Raw genomic sequence first — 14,416 nt, forward strand, 5'->3', positions numbered from 1 at the left:
TCTCAGGGCCCAATCCTAACCAACTTTCCAGTGCTGGTGCAGCCGCAATGCAGCCTTGAGGAAAGGGAACAAATGCTCCCTTACCTGGAGGAGGCCTCCATTATTGCACCCTCACTGCAGGATGCAGCTCATACCCCATTGGCATGACTGCACTGGTGCTGGAAAATTGGATAGGATTTGGCTCTCAGGGAGCACACAAGACAACCTGTTGCCACTCCCTTGCAGCTGGGCATTCTGAGGTAGCTTATTTCTAGTACTACTTGAGTGTGGTCATGAAGCAGAAGCCAGGGCCATACTCCCATTCACCATTCTCTGCCTTATCCTGCATTTTAGCTTTCCTTCCAGCATTTGCTGCCTTTCTTGAGAGAGCTTCAGTGGCAGGCTCTAGTGGCCGCACAACACACTTTTCCTGAATTGCTCCACTTCAATATGCCCAAGTGCTGTCTGGCAGAAAAGACTCCCTGCATATACAACCCCTGCATGCCAGGCTAACCCTTCCTGACACATTTGTTTTTTCCATGAAAAGGGAGATGTTATTTTAATGCTAGCATTAAAATGACCATGCATGGTCCTTGAAACATGTCTCCTTTGGCCTGCATCCTGCAGTGGTATTGTGCAGGAAAATCCTCATCCTTGGTTTCTGCTACTGCATGCTGGATCAACAGCAGTGGTTCCCAAACTGTGAGCCGTGGCTCTTTGGAGAGTCAGGGGAATCATGGAATCTTTGCAAATAACCCACCACCTTATATAATGTATAGGACTGTAGCCCTAATTGGTAGCTGTGGCCAATGGCCAATGGCCCAGTAGGTCATGGGAGCTGCCAGTCAAAAAAGTTTGGGGATCATTGGATGCAGGTCTCTTGTTTTCTTGTGTGCTCCCTGGGGCATTTGGTGGGATACAGGAAACCGGATTAGATGGGCCTATGGCCTGATCCAGTGGGACTGTTCTTATGTTCTTAAGTATACATGCAGCAGAATGACAGCCCAATCCTATGCCTGTCTACTCAGAATTAAGTCCCATTACAGTCAATGGGGCTTATTCCCAGGTAAGTGTGGATAAGATTGCAGCCTAAGAGCCCAATCCTATCCAATTTTCCAGTGCTGGTGCAGTTGTGCCAGTGGGGTGTGTGCTGTATCCTGTGGTGGAGGGGCAGTCACTAGTGCCTTCTTAAGGTATGGGAACGTTTGTTCCTTTACCACGGGGTTGCATTGTGTCTACACTGGTGCTGGAAAGTTGGATAGGATTGGTCCCTAAGACAATAACGAAGTGGAGACAGAATGAACCTCACCATCTCTGGGCTTCATCGGAGGGGTTCCACGTTTGCTCCTCCATTGAAACGTGGAATCCCTCCAGCGCAGGTGCTGGAAACCACCAGCGAGCCCCTCTGCAAGCGGAAACCTAGCCCCTCAGGGACAGTGGCTGCAGCTCAGGCTTTCTAGGGGCAGAGAGTTTTTCATGCCGGAGGCGCGCCTCGGCCAGGCTCCAGCGGTTCCACGGACGCCCCTTCCCACCGCCTCATCCCCGCAGACCACCAGCAGGCGTCCGCGAGGCCAGGCGCGCCAGCCAAGTGCGTCTCCGCCGGGGGCGGGCGCGGGAGGCGCGTCCTGGCTGGCCGGCAACGCCTCCCGCGCTGCCCGCCGAGGGAGAGATGGAGCAGGGCGCCTGTCGCCCTCAGCCATGGCTGCAGCAGCGGCAGCGGGAAGGGCCGCGGCGGTGAGCATGGGCGCGAGGTCGGACTGACGCCAGCCTGGTGAGTCTCCTGCGGCCGCTGCCCGTGCGCCCGCCTGCCCGGAGCATCCCCCAGCGGGCGCGGGAGCGGGAGCGGGCTTCGGGGCGGGAAGGCAGAGGAGGACGGTGCCCAATCGGAGCGGGGGCCGAGCGCGGGTGGGGCTGCCGCTGCCGCGACCCTCTCTCTCCAAGGCGGGGGACAGAAGAGCCACCGCTGCTGCCGTCCTCTCCTCTCCCTGGCTGGATGGAGCTGGGCCCCTGCGCCTCAACAGCCGGGGCAGAGGTACGTCTGCAGCGCGGGGGGAGGCAGATGGTGGGCACGGAGTTCTGCAGTCGGTCCCTCGCCTGTCCCCGTGGAAGCCAGCCAGCCAGCCAGCCCCTCGCGGCTCGGCAGCAGCAGCTCCGGAGTACGCCTGCGCCCACACTCCCCTGGGACTAAGCCCCATTGACTAAAGTGGGGCTTACTTCTCAGTAGACGTACAGAGGAATGGACTCAAAGGCTACAATGCCATCCACACTTTCCTGGAGTAAGCCCCATTGACTAGAATGGGGCTTACTTCTGAGAAGACAGGCATAGGTTTGGGCTCGAAGTACTTCCTGTTCAGAGAGAGGAGTGTGGAAAATATGTGTCTGTGAGTGAGAGAGTCTGTTAAACTTATCTGAGTGATGTATAGGGAAGATGGTGGTAACCTAAGGAGGAGGCAGGCAACCACAGTAGATCCTATTCAAAGAGGGGACTGTGGGTTCGATCCTATCCAATTTTCCAGTGCCAGTGCAGCTGTGCCAGTGAGGCACATACTGCGTCTCAGGGAGAGGCAGGCACAGAGGCCTCCTCAAGGTATGGGAACATTTGTTCCCTTACCTCCGGACTGGTGCTGGAAAGTTGGATAGGATTGGGCTCTGTGATGAGGCTCTGGTACCTCTGGTGTGCATTTCTGTAGCTTTTATGGGGCTCCCTGCTTCAGGACCAGGGATGGAGAATCACATTCAGACAAATCCATAAAACCCATAGATGAGTCTCTCAACCAAATGAGAGCCAAATGTGTAAAACTCCAATTAATTCTCTTTTACTCTGACTTTTGAAAGGCAAACCACACCAAACCAAGAGTTTCTGCAGCACTCCTGAAAAAATCTTCACGGTTGGAGTTTGGGGAGGTTGAAAGTTCAGAGCAGCAACCAGCTGTGTCAGAGGTCTGTCCCTAGGTGAATATATGGACTTTGGGGGAGGTCTCATAAGAACATAAGAAGAGCCCTATTGGATCAGACCCAGGGCCCATCTAGTCCAGCTTCCTGTATCTCACAGCAGCCCACCACATGCTTCAGGGAGCACACACAAGAACACAAGATACTTGCATCTTGCTGCCACCTCCCTGTATCTAGCATTCTATTTACACTCACACCCCACACTGAAAACACCAGAATGCAATTAGGTTGAACTTGTGCTACTGTATTAAACACTGTGACCAACTATTAATGCACGAAACCTACTGAATATACTGTACCTTCCCTCTCTTGACAGTCTCTCAAGAAGAGAGCGCAAAACTACTTTATATCTTGTGCTGTCCTCTGGTGCTTTTCTGAGGCCTGTGGGACAGGCAGAAGTTTTGTGGTTGCAAGATGCAGGTTCTGGGAAAAGCACAGGCCTCTTCAGCAGCTGTCTGGATGGTGGGATTCTCTCCCCCCCTGAGAGTTGAAGGTGGTTTGAAGGAGGAATCCTTGCTTGTGACATTGTCACCTCTAGTCAAACAGGTTTTTCCAGTGCTTCAAAAACTGATTAGAGCCTACAGAGAGGAAAATTGATGTTTGTGTACACCATGGGAAGTAAAACCTCTCTCCAAGCACTTTAAGGCTGTAGATTCAGCTGGTAGGACCCACGGGCAAGTAAATACTGTGTCTTCTGAGTAAACATGAATAGGATTGGGCCCTCATTCTCTTCAATATGCCTGCCTGCCTGCCTCTAGCCTTTGAGGTCCTGTCCACTGTTTGTGGTCCTGAAATTGCATATAACTAGACAGTGAAGGAAAGCAAAGTCTTTATCTGGGATTTTCAGATTTTTTATTTCTTTTTTTGCCATTTAGTGCTCATGAGCAAGAATCTGGGCTTCTGCTCTGCCATATTTCTGGCTGTGTTTTGGCATAGGCCTCCTCCTGTCATCTTTCCCTGGCTCAATTAATACCAAAGTGCTTGTGCAGGCTCTATTATTTTTCTCAGCTTAGAAAATTGGACTGGGTCTCTGGTTTCATTGCACTGGATGGTCACAGACATTGGGCATAAAGCTGGATTGTGTTTTTATTCATTCAGCCGAATACTCAGGGTCAGGTTCCACTGTGTCCCAAATAAGTATCCCACTTCTGTAGAAGTGAGGATTGGGTTTGTGCAAATTGCTTTTTCTCTAATGGGTGGCTGGACTGGAGAGTTGCATGAATCTGTTCTATGAATATTATGATTGTCTTGTAGTCATTTGTCCTAGGCCTGCTGTTCCTGTAGGTGCTTGTCCACTCCAGAAGGGCCTTGTGCTTCAGGGGCCAACTTGCATCTCTGGAAAGGGAAGAAGGAAGCTCTTTCTTATCCATTGACCAGAGATTTTCAGCCACTGTGCCACACATTGGTGTGCGAATGGTCTACAGGTGTGCCATGGGAGTTTGGGGGAGGGTCATTTATTAGTAGGGCCATTGGGGGATTTGAGCCCCCCATGAGCAGCATGGTGTGCCTTGTCAATTGTCCAAAAACTGAAGGAGTGCCTTGGCAATGTGCCATGAGATGAAAGGCTGAGAATCACTGCCGCTAACCATGTCCTTGGATGAACCCTAGGTATCTGGGCAATGTTTGTGTTCTCAATCATCTTATCAGTCACCGTGCAGAGCTGGGTGAAGCATATCTTTGTTTCTGCAAAGAAGAGAAAAAAGGAAGAAAATCAAGCACATGTTACTTACTGAAACAAAGTGGGCATAAGTGTGCAGCTGCAGGGATGGATATTACTTAGATGTGTAGTAAACGCTGTACATATGGTGATGATAGTCACATCTGCTCTGTCATTTGATACATATGCCAAATGCTCATCTTCCAGTTGGGAATTAGTGTAGCTGGTAGATGTACAATAAAGATCTGTATGGATAGAAGAGTCCTATTGATGCTTTTGGGTTGCAGTGCCCCACCACTCTATTTCTATTTTAATTCCAGCTGCCATTTTTTAGAAAGCAACCAGATACACTTCTGTGCTGGTTGTAAGCAGAATGTAGGGAGAACAGTTGCAGAGAGGGCCCCTGTGCTTTAATAGTTTTGTAGAAGAGGGCAAGTGTAGCTTGCTGTGCAGGGATGAGAAAAGCTCTACATGTCTGATTTCTTCTTTAAAAATTAAGAAAGATGCAGAACCTCCCTCCTCTTTTACATCTGGTAACAACGGCTCCAGGTTATGAGATTCAAAGCTTTCTTGGACATTTTTGCTCTTACTTGCTTTGGAAACAAATTTGGGAACTGTACCTTTTTAGGATGTGGAAAGTCAACTGAGCAGCTAGAATTAAAAACAAGGATATATGCAACTGGACTGGGACTGGACAAGAAGCAAATCCCTGGTGGATTAGTCTTTGGTTATCACCAGATAAGAGCCATTAACAAACATGTGAGGAAGTCCCCTTGTTTGTTCACTGTGTGAATCTTAATCCATGGGGTTCTCGGCAGCGTTGAGCAGCAGCAAGGTCATCTGCCCAACCGTTGTTATTTTGGGGTTGATAGGAAAAGGACTTGAAAGATTATTGCACAACAGCTAAAGCATAATTATGATTCAGTATAATAATGCAGACATCTCCTTAGATTTGGAAGTAACTTTAAGAGTCATCTGGTCCAATTTCAGATGCTCTTGTAGGTTGTGAACCTAATGGCTCAATCCTATCCACTGCTTATGGTGGTGGAACTTGCATTCCTTTGTCATAAGTGGTGTACTGGTACTGTAAATCGCATGCTCCTGCCAAGTGCAAAGGAGCTACCAGGGTGGACCATGGATGGTTGAGGGTGGGGTGGGAAATAGCAGGAACACAGAAAGGGCTGGTTGGGATGGATCTCATGGGATGGATCTCATGGCATGGTGTGTGATAGGATTGGGCAGTTAGTGTATTTAAGGGGAATTGAACTAAATTGAGTATATCTCTGAATAATCATATATAGGATTGGGCTGTACATTTCCTTAAGAAAACTGCTGGTCTTATATGGTCTGTAATGGGAAAGCAGCACATATGTTACCTGATAGATATATGGTAAGGGTACATACCAGACAAGCATGAACCAGAGCAGTCTCATGTTGTTTTGCTTGGGCTGGTGGCAAGGAAGCAGCAGGTCCCATTGATCTGCAGGGAAAAGGCCTTACTTTGGTTCATTACAGCAACCCTTTCCTCTCTGGCTGGCTTGGGAGAAACCTTGCCTTTGGAAAATGACCATTCAGGGCTTGCTTGGTCAGCAAATTCAAAGTTATAAGCAAGATCACATTCTGAGTCTTTGAGGTAAACAAGACAATTAATATTCACAAAGCAAGTGCTTCAGCCCTGGCTTTTCTAACCAATTGCATTGCAAATTGGTTCATGAGTGGTATGTTAATGAGGGCACAGACCTCCAGAGCAATCAGTAAGGGCCCACTCCTATCCAGCTTTCCAGCACCTCAATGCAACCCCAAGGTAAAGGAGCAAATATTCCCATACCTTGAGGAGGCCTCTGGGACTGCCTCCCCACCATAGGAAGCAACACATACTCCAATGGCACAGCAGCACTGGCACTGGAAAACTGGATAGGATTGACCCCTAAGTCTCCTTCCTCACCCTTCTCAGAGTGCAAAACAATAAGAGTACCTCCATCTGCAATCCAGGATGGACCACTCTGGGTCATCGAGGCACAAAAGAACAGCCCTTGTTGAGTTCACGTAGCAATAGTGTCCATGTTTCCCTATGGGAATGTCTACTATAAAAAGCTGGGTCATGTTCCCCTCCAGACACTTATGGATTACTTGGGTGCCTGCTTGTGCTGTATCAAATGCTTCCATTCTCCCCTCTATCCAAGAATCCCTGTGCTAGTAATCATCCAGGGTTGCAGACCACTCTCTTCTCTTTCTAGCCTTTCCTCCTTCCTTAGGTGGAATAGGGCAGAGAATGGAGCAGGCAGGAGCGTGGATAGAGGCTGGGAAGGGGGCAGTATTGACAACAGTGGCACTGCCAATGTCCGATCCCCCTTCCTGGCCTTGATGTACCTTCCTGGGTCCACTTGGATTTTTTTATCTGTAAAGTAGACCTAGACCCGAGTAGACCTAGTGGGGCTGTGAGGGCTTACTCTGGGGCAAGGGAACAAATGTTCCCTTACCCCTAGGAGGACTTTGCAGCCTGAGACCCCCCCTGTGAAATTCAGGGGTGCCCCTTTGGAACAGCTGCATCACCACATGGGGAGTTAGTTAGGACTGGGCTATTAGTGTTTCTTTCCTTTCCTCCTTTGGCTTGGTGTGAGTGGGTTTGGAGTCCAGAACTCCTTGGCCATATTTTACCATTTAAGGAAGTTACCTGGAGATTAGACCCAGGCCTTCAACATATATTTCCCCTTATCCAATCTATCTAAAAATCTGAGAACAAGGAAGATCCCTAATTCTGGTTGATCCATCTACGAGGTTTGGGTCGTGGGATAAGAGTAATTGGGTGGTGGGAGAGACAAGCATCTCGATTGTAAGCATGTGAAGTGTTCTATGGCCTATTGAGGGGCTCACTCCATGCCTGCGACTATGGAGAACTAGACCCAAGCCGCAGTCTAAGTCTTGTGCTCCAACTGGAGCCTTTGATGCTTTACTTCTCTTTCTCTCTCTTCTCCAGTTCCACCTTTCCCCCCTCCCTTGGCAGTTGCATAACTCCTGCCTCTTGTTCATCCAGGCCAGGTAATGCCCCAGTTTCCCTAAGAGGCTAAAACACTGTTCCACCCTCCTTTCTTCCCTCCTCTATTTTGTGCTGTAATGTGCCCCTTTTTCTTTTAAGGGGCACATTCCCTTTTCCTTTCTTTTTACCTGTCTAGCAACTGCTGATGCTTAGGGCCTAGCTGTATGAGTGAGAATACTGCATTGCATTTTTGATTCTCTTTCCCAGCTATTGTACTTTTATCAATGCAAGATATACAGTATGCCGTTCCACCCACATCCTTCCTCCTAATTTCATGTCAGTTCACTGAGTTATGCCATGAGCCACTGCGCTCCATCAGTTTTCTCCATGTGTGCATATGTGTTTTATATGTGAGGAAAGACTATCTGGTGGTCCAAGGAAAAATTCTGAATGAGTCAAGAGAGAACATAATATGAACATAAGAAGAGCCCTGCTAGGTCAGGCCATAGGCCCATCTTGTCCAGCTTTCTGTATCTCATAGTGGCCCACCAGATGCCTCGGGGAGTACTCAAGACAACAAGAGACCTGCATCCTGGTGCCCTCCCTTGCATCTGGCATTCTAGAGAGGCTATTGGAGAAGTTTGTAATGTAACTAATTTCAGCGTTTTTGCTCAAAGTTCAAGGATCAGAGGAAAGTTAGGGGGGAAAACCACTTTTGAGCTGAGTCACTTGATTTTTTTTTACTGTCATAGGCCAGCTGATCCAATAGTCCTGCTATGTCAGCAGCTTGTATGACAGGGCTAACACTGCTGTAATGTAGTCACAGACCTACACTGAACTGCTAATAGCGAACAGCCCAATACTTTTGGAAGCAAATGCTAACACAGTACCTCTGACACCTAGAGAAACTGCCACAAGCCACCAATTATGATGTTGCTCACTGGTGAAGCCTCCACATGTCAACTGCATGGAAGGCACCAGTGATAAAAGGTACTGTGATGGTTGAATGACCCCTCGATATGACTGAGCCTAGTGTACACATAATGTACCACCAGGTAGCCAGAAAGAGTTCACATTGCCTCCTACTATGGTGTGATGATTCAGGAAGGAGGCCTTCACTGAAACCCAAAGCCTCCACAGGAGGAGGTTTTGACTCCTGTGAGAACAATGTCTTAATGCAGACAACTTCCATAACACTGCCCACAATACATTTGTATTACTGCCTTGTTGAGGTGAACCAACCTTTTGCAGGGGAAGGAAATGGGGGTGGGTGGGGAGAAGAGAGAATTCATGATGAAGAACAGAAACCACAACAGCAAGCTCACAGCGGGCTTGCTGAACCAAGAGTTGCCAAATGACTCAGTGGGACAGATCAATGCCAGGGGAAAATTGAGTTATGGGGCTGAGTCCCCCTCTCTGGAGGTGTAAATATGGCTTCCACAAGGCAAAGCTCACCCTTTGTAGGTCCTGCTGAAAGTCATAATTTTGGGTGCAAGAGGAAGAGGCAATGAGAGTAGAACCCAATCATCCCTCTTCACAGAGTAACGTCTTAACCACACAGCTACAGAAGAAGGGCCTATGATGGACACTTGTAGTCTCCATTGAGCCTGGCTTGTGACTTGACTGATTCTCTCCTGATGTGCCACCATAAGGGACCCCAGCCATAGAGCTCAGTGCTGAATGTTCATGATGATGTAAGCACTTCACCTGTACGAATCTGACCTGACTTCTGCATACTTCTGATGCTGTCTCTTAATTTTCAGTAGTGATAACCTTCTCCTTCCACCAGTAGTTCAGTGACAATGACCAACTGCCATCTACCATCCCACCTCGCTGGCTGCATTGACTGTTTTAAAGGCAAAAGGTTCTCCACCTAACCAACCCAGCAATTTTATGACAGTCATTCTTTCTCCTTGGAGACTGTAGCTTTGTGTGTATGTGGGTGTGAGAGAGATAGTTGCTAGGAATTTTGCAGGCACCTTTTTCTCAGCACCTGCACCTGGCTAAAATTCCCAGGATCCTTTGAGGGAAGTGAACTGAGCTAGGCCAGCTAAGTTAGTATAGAACTTGTAGTGTAGATGCGAGCTCTGTCTCCGATTTCAGACAATGTATTACTGCAATTCTGCCTATCAGAATCAATGGCTTAAGCAGATATAACTGTCAGCTGGATTATAGCTTTTGTTCTTAATGCTTTTTAGATTTCATTGACTTTGCTGGGCGCCAGTTAAATGCTCTGATGAAGCAAAGCCGCTAGTCTTTGCTTAGCTGTCTAACTACTGACCAAGGGCATTCCATTCAGTTCATTTCTGCTCTTGACCTTTGTGTCTTGCTTCCACTGTTTGTGTAAGTTAATCATTCACAAATGGTCAGTGAATTCTTCAAAAGGCAAATTAATTCACGATCTGTTTTTTAAATTTATAGCCTTTTCCACATGTAGTGATGGTTCTGTTATTTGTAAATGAAGGTTTTTGAACATCAGTTTTTGAATGTTACTTAAGTCTACAGTGGTTGCCAACTATTTTTAATGCTCTTTTCCCTTTAACTGCACCCAACAAATAGACATTAGCAGGTGAAACCTTTTGTACTAAGGTGATGGGAAAAGTTTCATCTACTTATGTTCTATACATCTGTTATTGCTAAAAGCAGAGAAGTTGGGTTGGTGGCAAATCTAATCTGGATAGTCACTTCTTCCCTCTGCCTGTTTCCAATGGTTTGCCATCAATTTTACTTATCCTACAAGTTACACATAGATGTATGAGAATGCAGTGTCCAATCCAATCACTTTCACCATGGAATCATACAAGTACTCTCTAGGACAGTGGTTCTCAAACTTGTTAGCATCGGGGACCCTCTTTTTAAAATGACACACTATCACAGTGATTTTCAACCACTGTGCTGTGGCACATTGGTGTGCTGCAAATGGTGGGTCATATATTAGTAGGGCTATTGGCAGGTGTGAGCCCCTGGCCGGCAGCGTGGTGTGCCTTGTCAATTGTCCAAAAAGGATGGTGTGCCTTGACAATTTTAGCACCTTCTCAGTGTGCCATGAGATACAAAAGGGTGAAAATTGCTGCTCTGTTAGGATCCATCTAGCTTTATTAGACCTTGGGGGAAAAAGGTGATCTAGAAAGAAATATTTGTATTTATTTACAAGTAATATGATTTATTTACTGCAAAAATTTGATTCATTTCTTGTAATGAGGCAGCCGTAATGAATAGCCTCAAGGCTTGATCCAGACTTCACCTGCCCCCACTACCTGTCATTAACTCAGTGTTTCTCAAACTGTGGGTTGGGACCCACTAGGTGGGCTGTGAGCCAATTTTAGGTGGGTCCCCGTTCATTTCAATATTTTATTTTTAATAGACTTGATGCTACCATGGGATGTGACTGCACTTGGGGATATGTTACAGACTTGTACAAGCTACTGTGTATATTCTTTTAACAATGATAGTAAATGGGACTTACTCCTGGGAGGATTGCAGCCTAGGATTGTTAAAAATTTTCCTGCTTGATGATGTCACTTCTGGACATGACATCACTTTCAGTGGGACATGACAGATTCTTAGTCTAAAAAGTGGGTCCTGATGCTAAATATGTGAGAACCACTGCATTAACAGAAAAAAAAGATGCTCAAGCATTTATCTCCCTATTTTTAATACAAATTTGCAAACTGCAGGAGCTCAGCTGTTTGCAGGGCAATTAGCAGCTATCTGATTTTTGAATAGCCTCAGGGCTTGAGGCAATTAGTTATCTGATCTTTTCATCACCCATGTTTTCATTGGAGGCTCTGCAGGACTGACCAGAAATTGAGTCCTGACCCATCAAGTGGGTCCCAACCCACAGTTTGAGAAACACTGTTCTAGGAGAAGGAAGAGCTTGGTCTAGTGAGCAAGATGATTCTGGGGGCCCAGTCAGTGTATTCTGTGTGAAGAAAGATGGGGGAGATGTGTATTGTAGGAACTTGAATGGATTGGTTTTGGTTAAGAAGAAGCCCTCCCCACAAGACTGCATTGGACAATATTTTCCTGTTCTAGTTGTGTCATGCTTCGACTTAATGGGGGAGAACGTCAATTTTTAAGGAGGATGGTATATATGAGCTGTCATAATTGTAGGCAGAGATTAAACAACAAAAGGCATATTCTGCAGGAAATTCTAGATAGGAAGCTTTATATGAGGTTTGTACTGTATTCATAGTTAAAGATAATTTTGTTACTTAAGGAAGTGCATGTTGATAAGAAAGGATGGAAGTGGATCCTCCAGCCTACCTGTCTAACTACACCTTATCTCTTCAAGAGGAGGGAGAGAAGGAGCAGAAGGAAATAAGGACTAGGAATAACATTTTGGGTAACCAAAGCACATGCATTACCAGAGAATACAAAAAGAAACCATCTTTACCTCTACCAGTATTTACTTACTGCCTCCTGCTGATACAGGTACAACAATAAAGCATTGCAGCATATTTCAACAATAAATAGATGCCTCTTTAGTCCTATTAGGTATACCACATGCTGAAGCTCATTTTTGCCAAAGATGCTGCATGCAAATAGCATTCTTTCAGTCCTTTCTTTTGTTGTTTTGCTTATCTTGCAGATCCAAGATTCTTTCATCAAGTAAGTCTGAGGCTCCTTTTCTTCATAAGCACAAGTAATTTGCAGTTCTAATATACAATTCTGTGCCCCAACCCTTGTGCTCAAGGGGGAGCTCTATTATGTTTTTTTAGCAGCATCTAAGACTTTCTATTAGAGTTGCCAACTTTTTGACTGATCATGTACCTGTACCTTTAACAGCAGTCTTGAAATGCAGCAAGTGGGCAGAAATGCAACAAGTGGATCTTTTCCTGGCAAGAAGACAAAGCAATGTGGAAAGTTGGAAAGTTCCACCTGGTTATTTTATCAGCCTGCATTTAAAGACACAGAGACAGGGCTAGTAAAAATTTGGCAGACCTAATTGCATTGTGCAAAATGTCTTACTTGAATTGCAGACTAATGGTGTGAATATGCACTTTATGTTTTAATGCAATCCTTTAACTTACATAGTAAGTACTGTTCTAAACAAGGGAGGGGAAGAACCCAGATATAACTTGCAGAATTGAGCCCTTAAGAAGTGCTTTTTTTCTATGAAATGAGATTTGACTTCTTCCTGATAGGGTTACTTTAATGAATTGCACCTCAGTTTCCATTCCTGCAAGCCTGGATCAAGCCCATATTTTATTTCCCTAAGGTCACTGGTATTGTTCTCTGGGTGTGCTAAGAGAAGTAGTCAGCACATATAATGATGATTTTCTATTAATTTCCCAAAAAAATTACCATGAAATGCATTCCTGTTTAATGTCTCACAGGCCATGTTCCTGGCTTAAATGTCACTCATTTATGTTGTTCCTCCATTTCATGGTTATCTACTGTTCCCTTTATATCATATGCATAGAATTCTATTATCCTGTGTGATCAGTTGGCTTTCCCAGCTTGGCAGCCTTATTACCTCTCTTTCCCCCAGTCTTTTTCTATAACCAGAACAATTTGAATGATTACCACAAATTTATTTTGACATCTTTCCAGTCCTTCAACAAATTGAATTTGACTAGTTTTTCTTTTCCAGTAGATTTATTTATGCTAAAATATGAGTCGATTTTCCACCAAAAAAGGACTAAAAATGGTATATAAAGAAATAAAAATTCCACACCTGCAATATGCTATACTGTAGTGGTTCACGTACATTTAGCACTGGTACCCACTTTTTAGAATGAGACTCTGTCAGGTCCCACTGAAAGTGATGTCATGTCTGGAAGTGACATCATCAAGCAGGAATATTTTTAACAATCCTAGGCTGCAATCCTCCCAGGGGTAAGTCCCATTTACTATCATTGTTAAATGAATATACCAAGTAGCTTGTTGAAAGGACAGGTCTCTAACATTTCCCCAAATGCAATCACATACCATGGTAGCATCAAGGCCAATATATTAAAAATAAAATATTGAAATGAATGGGGACCCACCTGAAATTGGCTCATGGCCCACCTAGTGGGTCCCAACCCACAGTTTGAGAAACACTGCTATATTGTACTGTATTTTTTTTATTGGTCAAGGTCTCAATCTGCAGGGAGGTTCTCTTTCCCAAGCCTGTTGAAATAAACGATATTTGAAATATAGCACAGTTCTGTTGTTGTGCAGCTTCCATTCCTTTCACTGGGGCATGCAGAAAAAAAACTGCCTGGTGGGTTGTGCACCACCAGGATTTACAAACATGGGGGGCGTGGCGGTGGCAGCATCCCGTGGGGGGCGCCATTGCAGACCTTTGCCCTGGGGCGCAGGGCAGGGGAGGTCCACCACTGCACTACATGAGAATATAAGTAGTTCAATAAGAGGGAAGAAGAGGGAACAGTATGAATAGAGAGCACTCTGGGGGGAAAAAATCAGAGCTTGAGTCTGGAGCTAATTGAGAGTTGGCTTTATATATTACATGAATAAAGTGAGATGATCATAAAGGATTATCAAGGCTTTCTGAACAACATGCTTTCACTAGCCTTCTAAAAGACATAAGAAGTAAGCCTGCTGAGTTTCTTTCTTGGGAGGGAGTTCCCAAGGCTTATAAGAAAGACCCTGTGCTTTTTAGCACCAGCCTTGCCTCTGAGGATTGTGGCATCCAGAAAAGAGTTTCAGAAGATAGTCTAAGCATGCAGTTTTCAAACTCTCTGGGAGTTTTTGAAATCCGCAGTAAGTCCTTGCGGGGGCAGGGGGTAGGCAGCGACGTGATCTCCAGGACTTTCAGCTCAGGGGGGCTGCATGGACTGGGACGCACTCACCAGTCCCTGCAGCAGCCGTCCTGGGGCGTAAGAAGTCCTGTGCGAGCCTCT

The 14,416-nt window shown here is 45.9% G+C and overlaps 1 protein-coding gene across 1 annotated transcript in view; it reads left to right on the top strand.

Annotated features, from left to right (window-relative positions):
- Positions 1 to 1,647: 1,647 nt before the first annotated feature.
- SLC43A3 (solute carrier family 43 member 3) overlaps positions 1,648 to 14,416 on the top strand; it is a 48,703-nt gene continuing 35,934 nt past the window's right edge. The window contains exon 1 of the mRNA XM_066611390.1: positions 1,648 to 1,750. The gene's annotated coding sequence lies outside the window, so the exon portion shown is untranslated. The remainder of the gene's footprint in view (positions 1,751 to 14,416) is intronic.

Source organism: Tiliqua scincoides, chromosome 1 (genome assembly GCF_035046505.1).
Source record: "Tiliqua scincoides isolate rTilSci1 chromosome 1, rTilSci1.hap2, whole genome shotgun sequence".
NCBI lineage: Eukaryota > Metazoa > Chordata > Lepidosauria > Squamata > Scincidae > Tiliqua > Tiliqua scincoides.